We start from the raw sequence: 10,987 nt of genomic DNA on the forward strand, positions 1-10,987 counted from the left end.
CTACCACTGCACCTTCTGAAACTGGCCTCACGGGGCATGAACCAAGGTGACTCCACAATTCAGGCCAAAACATCCACCTCCTGTTTTCCAGATCTAATTAATCCCAGCCCAATTACAATGCTGTTGCGCCCAGTGAGCGCCAGGAGGGCAGAAAAAGTATCCAGTACACCAGCTCCATAAACAGTCCTACATAATGTTCAGTCCACATGAAAACCGTGTGCTTGCTGTGTAGGCTAAGCTGCAAAACAGCACTCAAGCGCACCCTCCGGGACCTTAAGAATAGTGAAGGCAATGGAGAAGCCAAAGAACTTCTATGCATGAACTAAAGTGGGGGGATTACTGGAGGGAAGGGGGGGTGCTGGGCGGGGGGGGTGCATATGGAAAAATTAGGACAGCTGTAATAGCATAATCAATAAAATATACTTTAAAAAAAAGTGCTGGCTGGGTAGCTCAGTTTACAGCACCGTCAGGATACTCCAAGGTGGGGGGTTCAGCCCCGGTCAGGGCACATACAAGAATCAACTAATGACGCATCAATAAGTGAAACAACAAATCAATAGCTCCCTGTCTCTCAAAAAAAAAAAAAATCAATAAAAAAAATTCTTAAAAAGCAGCCCAAATAAACATATAATCTATATAATTGCTTACTATGCAAATACAGCCAGAAGACCTGCCCACACATTCCCAGAATCCCACACAGCACTCCAAAAACACACAACTTAGCCCATCACACAAACACCCACCCCAGGAAAGGCTTTCTGACATAAAACAGGTTCAATGCCGGTCCCATAGGCCCTCTTGAAGATGACCACCTGTATGCCACCTCCATGCAGGACTTCTGGAACCTTCTCTGAGTAGTCCACATAAGATGGCCACAGCACTAGGCACATACCCACCAAAATTAGAAAAATTTCAAGGCCACCAAGCTGTTATACCAAGAAAATGATACCCCCCCCCTTGCTGGTCAAAACTGGCAGAGACTTTGGGAACTTCCAGAAAGAGGGAATAAAAGTCACCCACTATGTGCCGATCTGCCCAATGAGACAGGTTCGGCTGTGACCGCCATTTGGCCAAAGAATAAATGGGGGCCTGGAGGGGCCACAGTAATTTGCCCCAAGAGATAAGGCTCTTAAACTGGGAAAATGGCCTTCCAACCCGGGTGGACGGAGCCAACGCTTGGCTTCTGCACCGGATACTGTTGGTGTGGAGGACACGGGACCGAAGAGGAAACGGGGTCCTGCTGTGTTTTCCAGGATGCCAGTCGTCAGGCGTCCATGACCTGTGACCCCAAAGGGAAATCCTGCAGGGCCCTCCTGGGTCCCACATCTGGCGGTGATGATGGGGTAGGCGGGGAGGTGTCAGAGCGGGGAGAGCCGCCTGCTTTCGCCAGTTCAGAGAGTTGCAGCTATGTGGCCACCTCCCGTCCCTCCTTCGGGTCTGAGGGTCCCCCCTTCCCTTCCTCACAGTCCATCCCTTCGCTCTAAACTGTCCTCATTTCCATGTGCCCTTTGACCTGGTACCAAACCAAACTTTTCTAGGGCCACTCTAAAATCTAGGTGCTGGGGTCATCAGCAAGCCAAGAAATTATGAAGAATTACATCTAAATCTTTGATTTTAAGAAGCTATTAGTTTTAATGTTTTTAGTTGAATTTTTCTCTATCCAAATGCAAAACAACATATTTTTCTAAACGTTAACAATTTGTGCCACAATTTATAAAATGTGCAGGCCAGTTATTATAAATAACCACTGACTTTTCAGAGAAATAGTAGTAATAATAATAATAATAGTAATAATAATAATAACAAACCACTAATCTCCCTGATGAGGCCTAATATGTGGAAGGCCTATAGTTGGGCAGAATTTTTAGCCACCTTCACTTTTATTTAAATGTGGACAAAATTATATCAAAAGAAATGTCTCTTCTATGTCAAATGACATCCTTTGCTATAATGCATGTATCTTTTTGGACATTTTTGGTCACCTTATTAGTCAACAAATGTAGAGAGAATACGGAATCTATGTCAGCCTCTGGGACTTGGGCTTTTGTGGGGTTTATACTCTATCGGGGGAGACATGCATTTACCAAATAAATAATCAAAAGGAATACAGATGGTGACAAGGTCTCCGAGCTCATAAACAAGAGAAGGACAACGGGGAATGGAAGAGATCTGAGGAGGGATTCCACTTTAGATAGAATAGCCAGGAGGGCCTCTTGGAGGAGGTGACTTTTCTTATGGAAGTACAAGGATGAGAAGGTGCAGTGCCTGTAGTTTATAAGAATTAGGGAAGATAACAGGTAAAAAACTTTCAAATAATAAGAGACTAATTTGTATATTTCTGTATAAATCAGCTTGAAAGCCTAGATGAAATATATAATTGTCCAGAAAAATACTGTTTATCAAAATTGACTCCAGTGAAGACAAAAACAACTCAAGCAGACTAGTTACCATAGGAAGAGATAGAGAGAGCACAGTTGGAGCCTGTCATGAGAAGCTGGAAGAAAGCGTGAGGGAAGCTTCTGGGGTGCTAGTGCCTGCTTACTCAGCATTTGGATTAGAAAATACATATATTCCATTTGAGAAAATTCATTAGATTATACCCCCATGATTTGGGCAGTTTTCAGTATGCATACTTTTAAGTTTCTTTAAATGAGGATAAGGGAAAAGGCACCAGGCCCACATAGTTTTACAGGGGATTCTACTAAATCTTTAAAGATCAAATAATTTCAATACTACTTAAATTATTCCAGAGTAAAACCAAAGGAAAACTTCAAAATTATTTTCATGAAGCAAGTATAACATTGATTCTAAAACACGTCAAAGATTGCCTCTAAAAGTAAAATTACAGACTAACCTCACTTATGAATATCAATATGAAAAATTTAAAATATAAGCAAGCAGCATACAATATTAGATTTAAAAAATAATATAGCATACCTGGATGGGATTAGATATATTTTATGAATTCAAGATTAGTTCAATAGTAACAAAACAGTAATATTTGCCAAAATTTAATACCCATTTATTTAATTTTTACAAATCCAATAATATAGTAATTAATGAAATTTTAATAGAATGACTATGTAACAATATGTGTGTATATATATATATATAACATGCATGTATACATAATTTGCATGGGACAATGCATATACATATATAACATGTACATACAGTATATTTTTTTCTCCCAAAATCAAAATTTTACTTAATGAGGAAACTAAAAACTTTTCCAAGGTCAGAAATAAGAAACAAGACAAGGACGCCTCATACCACCGCGCTCCCTTTATCACTGTACTGGGCATAGAAGCCAAGTCAACCAGACAAAAGAAAGCAACCAGAGGCCTGAGAACGGGAAAGGAAGAGGTAGAACTCTCCTTTACTGCAAATGATATAGTTAAGCATCATAACTCCCCCAAATCATTCACAGAAAAATAATCACTAAAAAATGTGAATTTGGTAAAGAACAGGTTTGTAAGATCAACATGCAAAAATCAATAGCCTTTCAATAATGGAAAGGTCATTCAGAAAGAAAATCAATAAACAGCTGACATGAACAATGCTCTATATCAAAGAGACTGAACATATACAGAACTTTCTACTCAGTAGAATACACATTCTTCTCAAGTGCCCATGAAACATTCCCCAGGATAAATCATGTTAGGCTGCAAAAAAAGTCTTAACAAATTTAAGATCAAATCATTTCGAGTAACTTTCCCATCCAAAATGGACTGAAACTAGAAATTAATAACAGCAAGACAATGAGAACATTCATGAATACCTGGAGATGAAATAACAAATTCTTGAATAGCTTTTTGGTCCAAGAGGAAATTGAAAGAAAATTTAAAACATATCTGAAAAAAAAAGGAAGAAATGCAGCATACCAAAGTTACAGAAGGATGCAGCAAGAGCGATAGGAGGGAGGAGGCTTACAGGGATAACGACCTACAGTAAAGAAGAGGACAGAGTCCTGACCAGGTAGCTCAGCCGGCTAGAGCGTCACCCCACTACGCCCAGGTTGCCAGTTTGATCCCTGGTTACGGGTTGGACGAGAATCAACAAATAAATGCATAAATAAGTGGAACAACAAATCTCTCTCTCTCTCTCTCTCTCATGAATAAAAATAAAAATTTTTTAAGAGGAATGATCTCAAATAAACAACCTAACTGTACACCTCAAAACCCTAGGAAAAGAAGAACAAACCAAGCCTGAAGGTAGAAAAATAAAAATAAAATACAGATAGAGTAGAAATAAATCAAATAGATAAAGAAAAAAAGTAGGAGTTGGTTTTTTTGAAAAGATAAACAATATTAACAAACCCTTAGCTAGCCTAAGGGAAAAAAAAAAAGGAATACTCAAATTTCAAAAATCAGAGATTAAAGAGACTACATTACAATAGAGGACTCGAATTATATGCCAACCAATTGGATAACCTAGAGGAAACAGCTAAATTCCTATAACTGTATAACTTATCAAAACTGAATCAAGAAGAAATAGAAGCCTGAACAGACCAGCAACAAAGAAGCAGATGGAATTAGCAGCCAAAACCCTTTCAACAAAGAGAAGCACAGGACCCGATGGCTTCATGGGTAAAATCTATAAAAAATTCAACGATAAATTAATGCCAATCCTACCTAAACTCTTCCAAAATAATAGAAGAGGGAACACTTCTGGACTCATTGTGTGATACCAAAACCAGATAAAAATATCACACACAAAAAAACTATAGGCCAATATTTTTGATGAACATAGATGCAAAACTTCTCAATAAAATGCCAACAAGTCAAATTCCACGGTACAATAAAAGGATCTTCAACCATCACCTGTGGGGTTTATGCCTGGAATGCAAGAATGGTTCAACGCACGCAAATCAATCAACATGGTATACCCCATTAACAGAATGAAGGATAAACACCACAGGATTATCTTAATTGATGCAGAAACAAATAAATTTAACAAAGTTCAACATCCATTCATGACTTAAAAAATCTCTCAATAAAATACATATAGAAGGAACTTGCCTCAACACAATAAAGGTCCCATATGAAAAGGCAGAGCTAAAGCAGTAATTGATGAGGCAATACTGAGACTTTTCCTCTAAGATCCAGCACAAGGCAAGGGCACTCCCTCCTGCCACTTCTGTCTGAAATTGCGGCCAGAGCAATTAGACAAGAAAGGGAACTAGCAGGCATCCAAACTGGAAAGGAAGAAGTAAAATTACCTGTTTGCAGATGACATGATCACATATGTCAACAGCTCTTAAGACTCAAAAACAATGAAAAAAATTAGAATAAATGAATTCCGTAAAGTTGCAGGATAAAAAAAAAATCAGTATACAAAAAAATCAGTCAAATTTCTATATACAAACAACAAACTCTCCAAAAAAGAAGTTAAGAAAACTATCCCATTCATACAGCAACAAGAAGAATAAAATTCTCAGGAATAAACTAAAGCAAAAAGGGTAAATAAAGGCTGGTGCACTGAACATTAGAAAACCTTGATGGGGAGTTCAAGAGGACTCAGGTAAATGGAAAGACATCCCCTGTTCACAGACTGGAATAAACTATGTTGTTAAAACGTCAGTGCTGCCCAAAAGGACCTATAGAGTCAATGCAGCCTCTATCAGAATCCCAAAGGTGTTCTTTACAGAAATATTAAAAAACCCTAAAATTAATGTAGAATGACAAAGGACTCCACAGGAACAAAGCAATCTTGAACAAGGAGAGCAAAGTTGGAGGCATCGCACTTTCTGATTTCAAAATACGTCACAAAGTTACAGTCATCAAAACCATCCAGTACTGGCCTAAAAGTGGCCATACAGACCGACGGGAAAGAAGAGAGCCCAGAAATAAACCCACGTATCTACTGCCCATTGATCTTCGATAGGAGCATCGACAAGGAAAGGACAGTGTAATAAAGGGCATAGTGAAAACTTTATATCCACACGCAGAAGCGTGAACTCAATCTCCCACTGTATACAAAAGCCAACTCAAAACGGATTAAGACTTAAATGTAAGGCCTGAAATCATGAAACTAATAGAAGACGGGGCGGGGGTGGGGGGCGGGTAGGAAGCTTCCTGACATCAGTCTGGGAGGTGATTTTCTTTTTTTTTTTCTTTTTGGCTATAACACTGTCAGTACAGGCAACAAAACCAGAAATTGACAAGTGGGACTGCATCCAAGGAAAAAGCTTCTGTGCAATGATAGAAACGATCAACAGAGTGGAAAGGCAAACTATGGAGTGGGGGGCTATGTGTGCAAATTATGTATCTGACAAGGGCTTACGCTCCGAAATGTACACGCAAACCTCGGAGATGCGCCGGGTTTGGCTCCAGGCTGCTGCAGAGAAGGGATGGTCACAGTAAAGCGAGTCGCACGAATTTTTTGTTTCTTGTGTGTATAAAAGTTATTTTATACTACACTATAGTCTATTGAGTATGCAATGGCATTATGTCTAAAGATATATATATACACACCTTAACTTTTAAATACTTTATTGCTAAAAACGCTAACCATCATCTGAGTCGTCACCTTTTTTCCAGTGGAGGGTGTGGCCTTGATGCTGATGGTGGCTGCGGATGGGGTGGGGGAGCCGCAGGAGGTGGCGGGGGCTGTGGCCGTTTCTTAAAGGAAGACAACGATGAGCCCCGGCTGATGTGGCTCAGCTGGTTGGAGCATCGTCTTGTAGACTAAAAGGTTGGAGTTTCGATCCCTAGTCACAGTACGTACAAGAAGGCAACCAATCGGTATCTCTCTCTCCCTCAGTCACCCTCCTCAATTTGCAAAAAACCCCACAATATCTGTGAAGTGCAACAAAGCAAAACCCTGAAACAGGGTACGTCTGTGTAAGGAACACATGCACCCCACCAGTAAAACCCAATAACCTGATATAAGGTGTGCAAAGGACCTGGATAGAAATCTCTCCAAAGAAGACGTTACCAGCCCCGGCCAGGTAGCTCAGCGGGTTAGTGAGATCCCCACACACCAGGGTTGCAGGTTTGATCCTGGGTCAGAGCATGGACAAGAATCAACCAATGATGCATCAGTAAGTGTAACAGCAAATGGGTGTTCTCTTTTTCTCAAAATATCAATAAATTTTTTAAAAAATTATAAAAGAAGGCCGACCAGTGGCCAACAGGTGTATGAAGAGATGCTCCACGTCACTAATTGTCAGGGCAATGAAAATCAGAAGCACAGTGAGAGGTCACCTCACACCCCCATAATGGCTCTGATCAAAAAGGCAAAGACAAGTGTCGGTAAGGACGCAGAGAGTGGGAGCCCTTGTGCACAGTGGGTGGGAGCGTAGCTTGTGTGGCCTCTGTGGGGAACCTGCATGAAGTGGCACATGCCCCAGCACCCCCACTTCTCGTTACAGACGCAAAGGAAAGGCCACAGGATATTAAAGAAGTATCTGCATTCCCGTGTTCACGGCAGCGCTCGGCCCAACAGCTAAGACGTGGAAACGCCCGCCCTCTGTCTGTGGACCAATGGACTTTGAAGCTGTGGCCTACACGTACACGGAACGTAATGGAGCCTCTAAAAAGAAGATCTTGCTGTTTAGGGCAATACAGATGAACATGACGACATTTTTGCTAAACGAACTGTGCTAGACAGAGAAAGACAGATACTGCCTAAAATAGTCTAAAATAGTCACCCTCATGGGTGCAAAGAGTCCCCACAGTGGTTGCCGGGGGCTGGGGGGAAGGGGGCAGGGAGGTGTCACTTACGAGGTGACATTCAGTGACGCAAACGAGTCTGCTCTGGAGATCTGGTGTACGAATAAGCAGCTATAGTTACTGTATTGTAGGCTTGAAACTTGCTACCTAGTCAATAATCTAGGAAATTCAGAGAGTCCCAAGGCCTGTCTACAGCAGCAGCGTGACGTGTTGGCACTGGTGCTGGTGATGATGCTGATGCTGGTGGTGATGTCGATGCTGGTGATGATGCTGGTGCTGGTGATGATGCTGATGCTGGTGATGATGCCGGTGCTGGTGATGATGCTGATGCTGGTGATGATGCTGGTGCTGGTGATGATGCTGGTGCTGGTGATGATGCTGATGCTGGTGATGATGATGATAGTGATGATGATGATTATGATGGTGGTGGTGGTGATGATGGTGACGATGACGATAGTGATGATGATGAGGCTGATGCTGGTGATGAGGCTGATGCTGGTGATGATGCTGGTGCTGGTGATGATGCTGATGCTGGTGATGATGCTGGTGCTGGTGATGATGCTGATGCTGGTGATGATGCTGGTGCTGGTGATGATGCTGATGCTGGTGATGATGCTGGTGCTGGTGATGATGCTGATGCTGGTGATAATGCTGGTGCTGGTGATGATGATGATAGCGATGATGATAGTGATGATGATGATGATGATGATGGTGGTGGTGCTGGTGCCACTTTAGAAGATGGGGTCATGGAGAGCCTCTTGGAAGAGGTGACGTGAAAGTGACATTTGAAGAGTAGGAAGAGAGTGGAGGTCTGAGGACGGAGCTCGAGGCGCTGGGCACCCCCCAAGGAAGACCCCCGGGGCCCCCCACGCCTTTCACCCCACAGCATCAGACACCAGTGGGTTTTGTAACGGAGGACCTCCGGCCCTGCCCCTCAGGTTCTTCCCTCTCCAAAGTCAGGATCTGCGTAAATGGGGCGGGGTCGGGAGGAGAGTAAATGACGAAGCTTCCGTGTCAGAATCTGGAATTAAGGGCATTGAACATAGAGCCCAGAAAGCGGTGAGAGCCGACTGGAGAAGCAGGAGGGCGGGGAAGCCCACTTCCTCCTGAAACTAACAAACTCATCAGGGTGGCTCTTCTGATAATGGGTGCGTGTAGGACCCCCCCTGACCCCTACCTACCGAGACCGCTTCTACACACACACACACACACACACCCCTTGGTGCTTCAGAGATGAAGCTGAAGGTCGGGATCACTGAGCTCAGCCACTAGAAATAAGGATCCATGAACCAGAAACAAGAATTGGCTCTTTCCTAAGAGGAGAGAACTAATTAAGGAAAAGAAAAAGAAATACCATGGTCCTGCTGCCCCTCAAGCGCAGGGCCCTGCAGAGGAAAGAGTTTTCCTTCGTCGCGCTTCAGTGGACAAGGACTTGGAGGAACGCAAAGCTGCCCGCAGGACCAGGATGACCAAGATGGTCCTGGGCAGAGCGAGCCTTTCTGGGTCTCCATCACCAACTCCCAGGTTCTCGGTCCGCACCTCCGAATCTCGTAGACCATTGCCAAGTGCGATCCTTGGACATTGTAAGGACTGGCCAGTGAGGGCGTCCGAAACTCTGTTCTCTGGGCGTTGGGGGTTTCACGGAGTGGCAAGTACCTGAAGCCCGCTGATGGACCACATCGCATGAGGTGAGTGCTTCCCCCTCTCCCGCCTCTGCCGGCCCTCACGCAGCCCTGGGTGGGAGCAGCCCCAGGGCTCCCCAGACTGCAGGGCCGTGGACGTGGGAGAGGGTACTCAGTGCGGTTTCTTGTGGGTGCTCTGGTGCAGCAAACCTTAGCTTCAGCCCAAACCCGTTTTTAGTGCCAGATCACAAGCAGATTGGCCGTAAAAAGCTGTAAATCAAAGAAACAAATAAAGAGAGAGGGAGCAACCAGGCCGCCGAGGAAGTTCTAAGGAAGAACTCCAGTTTCCTGCCTTTCCTAAAAAGAGAATTACCATCGCTGGGATAGCTGGAAAAATTGTTATTTGTCTCCGGGAACAAGAATCCAAGGTGGCAGGATGCATTTCACAAACGGGAAGAGGCCTTTCCTTAATTCGTAATCGAAAAATCCGAAAGTCACGCAGGGTAAATCCAAAAGAGGACAGCGGAACCCGTTCACCCTAAGATTATAGCTGAGGAATTACCCCAAACGGGACTCCCACACGGCTTCCTGCCACGACTCCCGGACAGGCACCCCGGCGACCAGACCGAGGTGTGAACGCTCGCACGATGGCTTCGGCCGGAACCAGCAGCAGCTTAGTTAGCATCTGCCCTCCGGCTCTCGCCTCCGTAAGCGGGACGGAAGCGCAGAAGGCGGGGACGTCCCCGGTGCGTGCCCGGGACCACGTGTGTTCGCGCCGCGAAGGTTCCCTTCCACAGGCCTTTCCGTGAGGGACGTAAAAGCTCAGTCTTGCGTTTCTTTCACCACAAAAGAAGGAAGGGTTGGTGTCACACCGACAGGCCACCAGTGAAAATTGAACTGGCAGGTTACTTGGGTTTTTCTCCCATGAGGGGCTTGAAATCCGGCTGTAGAATGAGCTCACCCTGCGGACGGAGGCCGGGCTCCCCAGGGGCGACGCAGAGCGCCTCTGACAGCCCACCTTCGCGGCGGGGGCTGAATGCGGACGAGGGCTGGGTCGCTAAGGAGCGACCCCGACAAGCTCTCCTGCATGTCACCGCGGCTCTGGCTTTGTCGGGGCTGGTTCCGCGACTTGGTAACGTTTAGGAGGCTGTGGTCATGTTGGGCATGTTAGGTATATAAACGCATAAATTACGTATACATTTATTGTATAGGTTATTAATACAGTATATTTTTATATCACTACATGTTGATATGTGTATATTTTATATATCACAATTACCCACATATAAGGTGGTATATTACATTGAATTACGTGTAATTTATTATACTGTGCTTCATTATATTGTATTTTCTAATAGATCAATACAGATTAGTGCTTCTTACTCACCTGGTTCTTGCTAAAATGATATTGGTGCTTTGTGCCCTGACCCTTATTCTTGAGACTTCTTTGCAGAATTAGAGCTGAGCTGAACCACAGCACAAAGCAGCCAGACCGTCGCAAGACGGGGCGAGCCCGGGGATGCAGAAGACGGGCGGCCGGAACTCGCCAGCAGGGTTCCCACATGAATGGGCGACAAGGGCCACCACGCACCCTCAGCAGCTCCGTGGGGACAGAAAAGGCACGCGAGGACACTGGGCCCGTCCTGACTGCCGGCAGCGGCACAGTGCCACTGACGAACTTTGCTCGGA

The sequence above is a fragment of the Furipterus horrens genome, unplaced genomic scaffold (genome assembly GCF_987537825.1).
Source record: "Furipterus horrens unplaced genomic scaffold, mFurHor1.1.pri manual_scaffold_8, whole genome shotgun sequence".
Lineage (NCBI taxonomy): Eukaryota > Metazoa > Chordata > Mammalia > Chiroptera > Furipteridae > Furipterus > Furipterus horrens.